The 13,361-nt window shown below is 42.7% G+C and overlaps 1 pseudogene; it reads left to right on the forward strand.

The window, feature by feature from the left end:
* The first annotated feature begins 5,712 nt into the window (after window positions 1–5,712).
* LOC116534882 lies at window positions 5,713–7,809 on the forward strand (annotated as a pseudogene).
* The last annotated feature ends 5,552 nt before the right edge of the window (window positions 7,810–13,361 follow it).

Below are 13,361 nucleotides of genomic sequence, written 5' to 3' on the forward strand. Positions count from 1 at the left end.
ATGGCCTCTAGAAGAAACCAAAAGAGGAATGCAGCTGTTCCCCTAGTAGGTGATTCAGGTGCCTTTTCTGTTATGAGAGACGGGGTTTCACCGTGTTGCCCAGGCTGGTCTCGAACTCCTGAGCTCAGGCCATCCGCCTGCTTTGGCCTCCCAAAGTGCTAGGATTACAGGTGTGAGCCACCGTGCCTGGCTTTTTTTTTTTTTTTTTTTTTTAATCTGTGCCTGTGCTTACCCATAAACCTCTTAGAGGGAAAATGATAGGTCAGCCTTGGCAAGTGGGGAATTTTTTTAATATTAAAAAATATATTTTTTAAAAATGTCAAGTGAATGGGACTTTGTAGAGGACAGGAGAAAAAGCAATGGAGCATAAAGCCTACCACCAGCGCCACTTTTTCCATTGTATTTAGCCTGTTACAGAAATAAAAGTTCCATGATCATCAGTATTTGGGAACTATCACATCTTCCTCTTGGAGATTACTCATGCTCTAAATTATATTAAAAGCTCCATATTGGCTGGGCACAGTGGCTCTTGCCTGTGGTCCCAGCTGCTTGGGAAGCCGGGATAGGCCAATCACTTGAGCTCCGGAGGCCGGGGTTGCAGTGAGCTATGATTGTGCCACTGCATTACAGCCTGGACGACCCTGCCATGAATGAATGAATGCCCCAAGTGGCCCTGCAGTAGAGAAACCTGTTAAACTGCCTGCTTTTCTGTCATTTCACTAAACATTTGTTCACATTCTTTGGGGGACGAAGGGTGTTTGTGGGAGTTTCTGTCTGTCTAGTTCCTCTTTTTTAATTGGAGAAGAGGCATGCAAACATATTGAACATCCCACAGAGAGAATCACGGAGTGGTAGCCCTGCCCACCTCCCTCTGAGCACCTGTGCTAAGTTTGAAGCATGCTGGCTATGTCAGTCCATCCTGTCTCAGGATGACCCAGAAAACTTTGGGCTCCTCTGCATTTGGGACCCAGGCATGTAGGGAGGTGGTAAAGCTGTGTTTCCGTGGCAGGGCACTCAGTGGTGCTCAGGAGTGGTGGCATCCGTTTCTTCATCCAACCAGTTCTGTAAGGTGGGCTTGGGCATTTTTTTCTTCTGGTACTTTAGCCTTGAACCAGTCTCTCTAGACCGCTCCAAAATCCTGAAGTCCCCAATATCCTTTAAGTAATTGATTTTTGGTTTAATCAAAGTCAGCTTCTCTTGCTTGCCTGATTGCTAGCATAGTACACAGCAATTGTGTTCCAGGAGTACACAGTGGAGAATTGATCTTAACAGATGAGGGTGCTTCCAGTCAAGCCTCATGCTATCTGGCAGGTGACAGAGCTCAGGGCCACAAGCAGTGAAGGGGCCCAGGCTTGGCAGATCAATGTGGATTACAGTCCCACTTCCTCCATTAGCCACTGGGGCAAGTGACTTATTCTTTCTGAACCTTAATTGCATTTAGGCCTGTTAGATAGCTATCTTGCAGCATAGCTAGAAGGACGAAATGAAATAATGTATGTAAAAGATAACTCTCCAGCTTCTTTGTTAAATCACTAACTTTTGAGTCGCTATTCTGAATCCTTGGTATATGTGTATCTGGAGTACCCAAGAGTGCCTGGCATCTATGGAAGATGCTCAATTGCTGTTGGTTGAACGAATGGATGAAACTTGACTTTGGTGTTGAAATTGAGTTTGTACATAAATACATAAATACACTAAAACATAAATTTTCTTTTTTTTTTTTAAGTTGGGGTCTCACTCTGTCACCCAGGCTGGTGTGCAGTGGCACAATCATGGCTCACTGCAGCCTCCAACTCCTGGGCTCAAGCAATCCTCCCATCTTAGCCTCCCAAAGTGCTGGAGTTACAGGCTCTCACCATTCCTGGATAACTTTAAAATTTTTTGTAGAGACAGAGTCTCGCTATGTTGCCTAGGATGGTCTCGAACTCCTGAGCTCAAGCAATCATTCCACTTCGGCCTCAGATTTGTAATTTAAATAACAGTAGAGAAACTAAAATAACCAAGTCTATTGTAAGTTCATTACATAAATTAAAAGAGAAATATCCTTGCTAGAAGTTGACTTTTAAATTCTGCTTTCTACAATTATCATCTCTCTTTCTCTTTCTCTCTCTCTTTCTCCCTTTCTCTCTTCCTTTCTTTCTTTCCCAAGTCTGGCTGTATTGCCCAGGCTGGTCTTAAACTCCTGGACTCAAACAATCCTCCCGCCTCTACCCCCCACATCCTGGGATTAGAAGCATGAGGCAACACACCTGGTCCGTAACTTTTTAAGTTCTGTATGCACGTGAAATACTTTTTTTTTTCAGTGAGGTGGCTACGTATGAGTTTGCTAGATGGAGTAGTTTATTTTACACATGGAGAAACAGGTACAGAAAGCATATTGCCCAATTTGGGAACCCTTCCCTGCATCATTTTTAGTCATTTACTGTGTTCCTCCTTTTACCTGGTGTTATCTATTAATTAAAACTTTGATTTCCTCAATTTACTAGCTCTTAGGTATCTATCAGCAAATTCAGTAGGAGACAGTGTATTGCAGTTATTACAAACCAAACTCTGGCGCCTGACCATGTAGATTAAATTCTGTTTGTCACTTAAAAATCTTGTGCTGTGCTCTTAGGCAAGGAGCTTGCCCTCCCTTTGCCTCTCCCATCTCTAACATGGGGCTATTGACATTGCATGGGATTGCTGGTAGATTTAGCAGCTGAATATATGCAATGCTCTTAGAGCAACATTTGACGCATATTGAGGGATCAATAAATAGCGGCTGGCCAGGCACAGTGGCTCACACCTGTTATCCCAGCATTCTGGGAGGCCAAGGGGGGAGAATTGCTTGAGCCCAGGAGTTCCAGATCAGCCCGAGCAATATGGTGAGACCCCATCTCTATAAAAAATACAAAAAAATTAGCCAAATGTGGTGGCGCATGTCTATAGTCCCAGCTACCGAGGAGGCTGAGGTGGGAGGATTGCTTGACTCCAGGAAGGTGCAGTGAGCATGAACAACAGAGTGAAAGCTGCTCTCAAAAAATAAAAATAAATAAATAGTGATAGCAGGAAGCTCACTCGCCAAATAGGGAGTGCAACCCATTAAAATTAACAATGAATCTGGGGGCCAGGCACAGTGCCTCACGCCTATAATCCCAGCACTTTGAAAGGGTAAAGTGGGCAGATCACCTGAGGTCAGGAGTTCGAGACCAACCTGGCCAACACGGTAAAACCCTGCCTCTCCTAAAAATACAAAAATTAGCAGGGCATGGTGACAGGTACCTGCAATCTCAGCTGCTTGGAGTCTGAGGCAAGAGAATTGCTTGAACCTGGGAGGCAGAGGCTACAGTGAGCTGTGATCACGTCTTTGCACTCCAGCCTGGGTGATGAGAGTGAAACTCAAAAAAAGAAAAAAAAAGAAAAAAGAAATAAAAAACAAAAAAAATGAATCTGGGGAACTGATCAAAACAGAGACAGGTTCTGTGGGCTTTTTATTGCTTATAGCCATTACTGGAGATAGTGAAAAAGAAAAAAAAGAAAAAAAATCAACTTTATTGGGTTTAATTTACATATAATAAAATACATCCATTTAAGCTGTACAGTGTGAATTTTAGTAAATGTGGCACCTGTGTAACCAAGAGCAAGAAGCAGAATATTGTTATCCTCTCAAAAGTTTCCTTTGCCAGGTCCCATCCCCAGCTCCTGGCTCCAGGAACTACTGTCCTGCTTCTATCACTGTAGATTTGTCTTTTCGAGAGTTTCACGCAAATGACACTGTAGTGTAATCATGCAGTGCAATAATCCTGCCTCTGGCTTCTTTTGTTCAACATGCTTTTGATTTTTTTTTTTTTTTTGGTCAACATACTTTTGAGATTTTGTCTATGTTAACACACATGTTGGCAATTTGTTCCTTTCTTTGTTTATCCATTTACGAGTTGATGGGCATTTGGGTTGTTTTCAGTTTGGGACTATGATTCATAAAGGTTCTATGAATAATCATGTACAAATCTGCATAGATTCATTCACTTTCCTTGGGAATACCGAGGAGTGGAATTGCTGGATCATGAGCTGCCTATGTATGCAGCTTTATTAAAAATAGCCAAACTGGCCGGGCACAATGGCTCATGCCTGTAATATCAGCACTTTGGGATCCCAAGGCAGGAGCTCACCTGAAGTTAGGAGTTCCAGACCAGCCTGGCCAACATGGTGAAACCCCATCTCTACCAAAAATACAAAAATTAGCCGGGCATGGTGGCGGGCGCTTCTAATCCCAGCTACTCTGGAGGCTGAGGCAAGAGAACCACTTGAGCCCAGGAGCCAGAGGTTGCAGTGAGCCGAGATCACGCCACTACATTTCAGGTTGGGCTACAGAGTGAGATTCAGTCTCAGAAAAAAAGAAAATTTACTTAAAAAAAATCGCCAAACTGTTTTGTTGAGCGACTGCAGTGTATCATGTTCCTACCATCAGTGTTTAAGGCTCTGGTAGCCGTAAACCCACTAAAATGGCTCAAACGAGAAAGACTGACAATTGTTCATTTACAAAGATATTAAACGACTGGTTTTGTTGACCTCTTTCATATTTAATTTTTTTTTTATTTTGTTTCAATAGAGACAGGGTCTCACTATGTTGCCCAGGCTGGTCTTGAACTCCTAAGCTTAAACATTCCGCCTACCTCAGTCTCCTAAAGTGCTAGAATTGCAGGTGCAAGCCACCACGCCCAGCCGTTTTGTTGACTTTTAGGTAAAAGGAATGTCCTTGGCCAGTTGCAGTGGCTCATGCCTGTAATCTTAGCCCTTTGGGAAGCTGATGCGGGAGGTCAGTTGGGGCCAGGAGTTTGAGACCACCCTGGGCAACACAGAGAGACCGCATCTCTACAAAAGAATTTTAAAAGCATTAGCTAGGCATGGTGGTATGCGCCTGGGTAGTCCCAGCTACTCAAGAGGCTGAGATGGGAGGATTACTTGGGTGCAGGAGTTTGAGGGTGCCATGAGTATGCGGGTGCACTGCTCTCCAGCCTGGGCGGCAGTGAGACCTTGTCTCAAAAACAAAACACAAACAGAAAAAGGATATCCTTCAAATGTTTCTTAGCACACTGGGGCAAAAGAAGTTAATGCCTGTTGTGATCACAACCACTTAAGGTGTGTCACTTTCCAAAGTTTGAATGAGTTAGATGGGATTTAGGGTATTTAATAAGATCAAATCCTACCAAGCAGAGTGGTGGTAGGGCGTAGGAAGGTGGGGCAAGGGGGCGAGGCTTCAGAGAGCAACGAAACTCCTTCGGTAGGGTAGAGCCGGGCGTGGTGGCTCATGCCAGTAACCCCAGCACTTTGGGAGGCTGAGGCAGGTGGATCACCTGAGGTCAAAAGTTGGAGACCAGCCTGGCCAATATGGTGAAACCGTGTCTCTACTAAAAATGCAAAAATTAGCCAGGTATAGTGGCGCATGCCTGTAGTCCCAGCTACTTGAGAGGCTGAGGCAAGAGAATCGCTCGAATCTGGGAGGTGGAAGTTGCAGTGGGCCAAGATTGCCACTGCACTCCAGCCTGGGCGACAAGAGTGAAACTCCGAGAAGGAAGGGAAGAAGGGAAGAGAGGAAGGGGGGAAGGGGGAGGGAGGGAAACTCTCCTCCTGTCACCCTAGTGGGACAGCGTGAGTGTGGGGTGGGAGTGATGTCCCTTCTCTGAGGCAGCACTGGAGAAGGAGCTGTAGGCCTTGAGCAACTCACAGCAGAGCATGCAGACCTGGCCCCTGTGGCTCTATTTCACCAGAGCAAGTACCCAGGGCCTGTAGTCACTGCGTGGTAGCTGGAGCTGCAGAGAGCAAAGCCAAACAGGAGGCTTACTTTTCTTACCTTGCCACTGAGACCACGCTGGGCAATATGGTGAAACCGTGCCTCTACTAAATACAAAGCGAGAGGAGGGGGCGGGAGCTTACACAAGATTTGCACCGGTTATAGCGGAAGCTTTTAAGCATGTTTCAAGTGAAACTGATGAGAGTTGTAAGAAGCACTTTGGAAAAGCGTTGTCTATTTGGAAAGAAAGGTCTGTTTATGCAAATGATGCATGTAGAGGCCAGGTTCATGCCTGTAATCTCAGCACTTTGGGAGGCTAAAGCGGGAGAATCATCACTTGAGCTCAGAAGTTTGAGACCAGCCTAGGCAACAGAGCTAGACTCTGTCTCAAAAAAAAAAAAAAAAAAAAAAAAAAAAATCAGCTGGGCATGGTGGTATGCTCCTGTGGTCCCAGCTACTTGGGAGGCTGAGGTAGGAGGATCGCTTGGCCCCAGGAGGTTGAGGCTTTATTGAGCCAGGATCGTGCCACTGCACTCCAGCCTGGGCAACAGAGCAGGACCCTGTCTCAAAAAAATCACAAACAAGTAAACAAACAAGAAACAATGAAATAATGTATTAGAACAACTTAGACAAGCTCTGTGTGGCGATTAGAAGCCTAGGAAGTAAATTTATAAACAGATAAAGATGAATGAAAATAAAAACTGTTCTTCTCTGACATCTGCAAGTGAGCAGTGAGCCACCACCACAGACTCTAAATCTTGTTAGAACGTTGCAAAATCTAGAAAATGCAGTCTTGAGTGATGCAGCAGTTCACTAGAGGATGACTTTTTTGCCTGCGTAGTCCAAGAAGTATCCCTACTAGATAAACAAGCAGATAAAGAATCTGGAGAAAGGCTTTCTAAAATGGTGGATACGTGTATGTTGCCAGCAGATTACAATGGCAGAATGGCAGCAGAAATATAGATGAGAGGAAGCAACTCACTCGAATGTTAGCAGATTTTCTTCATTGTCCAATGGAAGCCCTTGCAGAGAAAGCACAAATTGGAAGAATACAAGTGCAAGTGAGCCAGAGTTTCCCTGGTGTGCAAAGAATTCAGGTCCCGGATCCGTAGCCTGCCAGACTAATCTCGATTACCCAATGTCACTGGCAGCCACACGCACTTGCCGTTTGCAGAAACATCTGCAGTGAAGATTAATGGACCAGCCTTTTTCCGATCCAAGACTCCAAGAAATGGAGACAGGTGGATAGTCCTGTAGTGACATTTTTGCATATTGTTGTCAGAGAAACACTAGCAAAAGCAATGATAATTAGTGATAATTGTTTAAAATGTTGGTTTGTTTATTATTGTCTTGGTAAGTTAGTATGAATTAGTTTTTTGGGGGGTGGGGTTTTGAGACAGTTTCTTGTTCTGTCATCCAGGCTGGAGTGCAGTGGAGTACACCTGACCTATGACTTAGTTTAAACAAAGTAATGGGCTGGACCTGTAATCCCAGTACTTTGAGAGGCCGAAATGGGCGGATCACTTGAGGTCAGGAGTTCAAGATCAGCCTGGGCAACATGGTGAAACCCCATCTCTACTGAAAATTTCATGTTTCTATTTCTTCATGTATTTTCAATTGTTTTTCTTTATTTTCTTCAGTGTCTAATCACTGTATACTACGTAATTCTTAAAGGGGAAGAACCACTCGGGAGTTGGTTGAGACTATTTGGTATAGTTAGTACTAGCTTATAGATGAAACTAAATGTTCCAACATTATCTTAAGTTGGAACAAAGATTATCCCTTTATCATCAAACCAGTTAGGACTGAATTGTAGATGAAACAAAGATTATCCCCTTTATCCCCAAACCAAATATGGACTCTGTGCCTTTCCATGCCTTTGATTCCATATTCCCTAGAGATTGGTCAGGTAATGTTAAACATGGATGTCATTAGCCAGGCATGGCGGCATGCACCTCCAGTTCCAGCTACTGGAGAGTTTGAGGCCGGAGAATCTCTTGAGCCCAGGAGACAAAGGTTGCAGTGAGCTAAGATCGTACCACTGCACTCCCAGCCTGGGCGACAGAGCGAGACTCTGCCTCAAAAAAAAAAAAAAAATTCTACCAAGTATATGTGGCTTGTTGTTGTTGCAGCCTGGGTGTTTTTGTTGTTGTTGTTGTTTGTTTTGCTTTTTTTTTACAGTGTTCATCTTGGCTAAACAGCCAACAAAGCAGGCAATAGATTTCAAGGGGGAAGATGTAAATATTCTACAACACAAAATTGATCTGGCTCAAGCAATTGGCTTTCTCAAAAAAAAAAAAAAAAAACAACTAAAAAATAATAAATAATTAAAAAAAAAAAAAAGAAAAAACAAAAATAAATTAAAAATAAATAAAATAAAATAAAAAAACTTTTACTTTTGTATTTTTATTTTTATTTTACTTTTTTAGAGATGGAATCTCTGTTGCCCAGGTTGAAGTGAAGTGGCACAATCATAGCTCTCTGCAGCCTTAAAATCCTGGGTTCAACACATGGACACAGGGAGGGGAACATCACACACGGGGGCCTGTTGGGGGGTGGGGTACTAGGGGAGGGATGGGAGGGGGTGGGAGATAGGGGAGGGATAGCATTAGGAGAAATACCTAATGTAGATGACGGGGTCATGGATGCAGCAAACCACCATGGCACGTGTATGCATATGTAACAAACCTGCACGCTCTGCACATGTACCCCAGAACTTAAGCATAATAATAATGAGAGTGAGCGAGAAAAAAAAAGAAATCCTGGGTTCAAGTGATCCTCCTGCTTTAGCCTCCTGAGGACCTGGGACTACAAGTGTGCACTACCACACTGTCCGTTTTTTTTTTTTCTTTTTTTCTTTTTTTTTGCATAGAGACAGGGTCTTGCCATATTACCCAGGCTGGTCTCAAACTCTTGGCTTCAAATGATCCTTCCGCCTTGGCCTCCCAGAGTGCTGGGATTACAGGCGTGAGCCACTGCACGGCCAAAACTCTTTTTAAATATTAGTTCTCTATTTGAAAAAAAAGTTTAACCTCTTAGTAAATACTTGAAATAAATAATTGAAAGGCTATATCAGCCGGGCGTGGTGGCTCACGCCTGTAATCCCAGTAGTTCGGGAGGTCAAGGCGGGTGGATCACCTGAGGTCGGGAGTTTAAGACCAGCTTGACCAACATGGAGAAACCCTATCTCTACTAAAAATACAAAGTTAGCTGGGCGTTGTGGCGCATGCCTGTAATCCCACCTTCTTGGGAGGCTGAGGCAGGAGAATCACCTGAACCCGGGAGGTAGAGGTTGCGGTGAGCTGAGATCTCGCCGCACTCCAGCCTGGGCAACAAGAGTGAAACTCCATCAAAAAAAAAAAAAAAGAAAGAAAGAAAGAGAGAGAGAGAGAGAGAGAGAGAGAGAGAGAAAAGAAAAGCTATATCAGCAGTTGGTTTATGTTTTGTCCCTTTTGCCATTAGTTAAATAAGTGAAATGAACTTGTAAGTCTGAATGTTTTATAGAGAGGTTATCTATTCCTTTTGCAAGTATAATGTGGCATCAACAGACGTGATTCTTTAGTGTTTACCTAACTTTGCATGTTTTATCACATTTGATACAGATTCTCTAAGTAATCAATTGTAATCTTTCTATTTATTTATTTGAGATACATAAAACAAGCCATCTGTTACTTTTTGTTTTTGAGACAGAGTCTCACTCTGTCGCCCAAGCTGGAGTGCAGTGGCATGATCTTGGCTCACTGCAACCTCTGCCTCCCGGGATCAAGTGATTCTCCTACCTCACCCTCCTGAGTAGCTAGAATTACAGGCGCTCACAATCACACCCATCTAATTATTTTTTGTATTTTTAGTAGAGACGAGGTTTTACCATGCCCAGTTATTCCATCAGTTACTTTTATAATTTTAAAAATTCCTTATTTCCAGGATGGGTGTGGTGGTTCACACCTATAATCCCAGCACTTTAAAAGGCCAAGGTGGGAGGATCACTTGAGCTCAGGAGTTTGAGACCAGCCTGGGCAACATGGCAACACCCCGTCTCTACCAAAAATATAAAATTTAGCCAGAGAATCGCTTGAACCTGAGGTGGAAGTTGCAGTGAGCTGAGATCACACCATTGCACTCCAGCCTAGGCAACAAGAGTGAAACTCCATCACAAAACAAACAAACAAACAAAATAAATAAATAAAAATAAAAAATAAAATCTTACCTCCATTGTTACTTGAAAATTTGATAAATCCTGACTTTGATGTAGCATGGAAGGCAATGCAAAAACAAAAATACGTAATCACTGTTAATAGTTACTTATTTAAAAACTGAAGTGATATCAGCCCATTGATCAGTTAAAATCAATAAAACAAGTACAAAAATAGAGTACCCTTTAGAGAAATCAAGGCTTGCCTTGGCTTAGTTAAAGCCAGATGAGAATGCAAACAGCCAAAGCAAACACAAAGAACAAAATTTGGAGGCATCTACCTGAATTCAAAAGATTCTATGAGGCCATAATAACCAAGACAGCATGATATTGGTATAAAAACAGGCACATAGAACAATTGAACAGAATAGAGAATTCAGATATCCACATATATATAGCCAACTGATTTTTTTTTCTGCGTGAAATCTGCCACAAATGGCCAACTGATTTTTGACAAAGAGACAAGAACATACGTTAGTGAAAGGACACTCAGAAAACGGTGCTGGGAAACCTGGATATCCATATGCAGAAAAATGAATCTAGACTCCTCTCTCATCACATACCAAAATCAACTAAAAATGAATTAAAGACTTAAATGTAAGACCTGAAACTATAAAACTACGAGAGGAAAGCACAGTACAAATGCTCCAGGACATTGGTCTAGGCAAAGATTTTATGCTTAAGACTTCAAAAGCACAGGCAACAAAAACAAAAACAAAAGAGACTATATTAAACTAAAAAGAAAAGGAAACAGTCAACAGAGTGAAGAGACAACCTGCAGAATGTGAGAAATTATTTGCAAACCATTCATCCAAGGGACTAATATCCAGAATAAATAAAAAACTCAAGCAACTCAACATAAAAAAAAAAAAGAAATCCCATTAAAAAGTGGGCAAAGGCCTACTTATTTTTTGTAATCTTTTTTTTTTGAGATGGCGTTTCACCATGTCGGTCAGACTGGTCTTGAACTGCTGACCTCAGGTAATCCACCCGCCTCGGCCTCCCAAAGTGCTGGGATTACAGGCATGAGCCACCGCGCTCAGCAGGCCCACTTTTTAGTGAAACCCCATCTCTACTAAAACTACCAAAAAAATTAGCTGGGCATGGTGGCATGTGCCTGTAGTCCTAGCTACTCTGGAGGCTGAGGCAGGAGAATCAATCGCTTGAACCCGGGAGACAGAAGTTGCAGCGAGATCGCACCACTGCACTCCAGCCTGGGCACCAGAGGGAGACTCTGTCTCCAGGAAAAAAAAAAAAAAGTGGGCAGGCAAAGAACACATAAATAGGCACATCTCAAAAGAAGACACACAAATAGCCAACAGATGTATGAAAAAATGCTTAAGCCAGGCGCGGTGGCTCACGCCTGTAATCCCAGCACTTTGGGAGGCCGAGGCGGGTGGATCACGAGGTCAAGAGATTGAGACCATCCTGGTCAACATGGTGAAACTCCGTCTCTACTAAAAATACAAAAAATCAGCTGGGCATGGTGGCATGTGCCTGTAATCCCAGCTACTCAGGAGGCTGAGGCAGGAGAATTGCCTGAACCCAGGAGGCGAAGGCTGCGGTGAGCCGAGATCGCGCCATTGCACTCCAGCCTGGGTAACAAGAGTGAAACTCTGTCTCAAAAAAAAGAAAAAAAAAAAAAGAAAAAAACGCTTAACATCACCAATCATCAGGGAAATGTAAATCAGAACCACAGTGAGCTGTCATCTCACTCCAGCTAGAATGGCTATTATCAAAAAGATTTAAAAAATGACAAATGCTGGCAAGAATGTGGAGAAAATGGAACTCTTATATACTGTTGGTGGGAATGAAAATTAGTACAGCCATTACGAAATACAGCATGAAGTTTCCACAAAAAACTGAAAATAGAACTACTCTACAATCCAGCAATTCCACCACTGGGTATTTATCCAAAGAAAAGGAAATCAGTATATCAAAGATATACCTGCCCCCTCCGCCATGTTTATTGCAGCACTATTCACAATAGCCAAGTTATAGAATCAACCTAAGTATTCATCAATCAATGAGTGGATAAAGAAAATGTGGTATATATACACAAGGGAATACTATTCAGCCACAAAAAAAGTATAAAATCCTATCACAGCAACATGGATGGAATTGGAGGCCATTATTTTAAGTGAGATAAGCTAGGCACAGAAAGACAAATATCGCATGTTCTCATTCACATATGGAAGCTAAAAAAGTTGCTCTCACAGAAATAGAGAGTAGAATGATGGTCATCAGGGGCTGGAAGGAAATAGTAGAAAGTGCTTGGTTAATGAGTGCAAACACAGTCAGATAGAATAAGTTCTAGTGTCCAGTATCACAGTAGGGTAACTGTAATTAACAACAATTTATGGTATATTTCAATATCTAGAAGGAGAATATTGAACGTTCCCAACACAATGAAATAATAAATGTTTGAGATGAACATGCTAATTATCATGATCTGAGCACTGCACATTATATATATTGAAACATCACTATGCACCCCATGAATATACATAATTATTGCTTGTCAATATAAAAAGAAAATTTAAAACAAAACAAGTATTTTTAAAAAGCTAGAAGAGAAGATTTTAAATGTTCCCAACACAAAGAAATGGTGAATGTTTGAGGTGATGGATATGCTAATTACCCCGATTTGATGATTACATCATATGTATTTTATGTATCAAAGTATCACAACTACCCCATAAATACGTACAATTATTATGTATCGATTTGGATTGCTTCAGGCCAGGAGTTCAAGACCAGCCTGGGCAATAAAGTGAGACCCTGTCTCTACAAAAAAATCAAAACCTTAGCCAAGCATGATGGTGCACACCTGTATGTGGTCCTAGCTACATGGGAGGCTGAAGCAGGAGGATCACCTGAACCCAGGAAGTTGAGGCTGCAGTGAGCCATGTTTGCACCACTGCACTCCAACCTAGTCAACAGAGTGAGACCCTGTCTCAAAAAAAAAAAAAAAATTGCCCTAGCATGGCAGTGTGGGCCTATATAGCAAAGGGATTACTTGATCCCAGGAGATCAAGGCTGTAATAAGCTATGATCACAGCACTGTACTCCAGCCTGGGTGAAAGAGTGATACCCTGTGTTTCTTTTTTTTTTTTTTTGAGACAGAGTTTCACTTTGTCATCCAGGCTGGAGTACAACCACTCGATCTCGGCTCAGTCCAACCTCCACCTCCTGAGTTCAAGCGATTCTCCTGCCTCAGCCTCCTGAATAGCTGGGACTACAGGCGCATGCCACCACACCCGGCTAATTTTTTTTTTTTTTTAAGTAAAGTTGGGGTTTCACTGTGTTAGCCAGGATCTTCTCGATCTCCTGACCTCGTGATCCGCCTGCCTTGGCCTCCCAAAGTGCTGGGATTAAAGGCATGATCCACTGGGCCCG

Source organism: Sapajus apella, unplaced genomic scaffold (genome assembly GCF_009761245.1).
Source record: "Sapajus apella isolate SASKATOON/1434 unplaced genomic scaffold, GSC_monkey_1.0 scaffold90, whole genome shotgun sequence".
Taxonomy (NCBI): domain Eukaryota; kingdom Metazoa; phylum Chordata; class Mammalia; order Primates; family Cebidae; genus Sapajus; species Sapajus apella.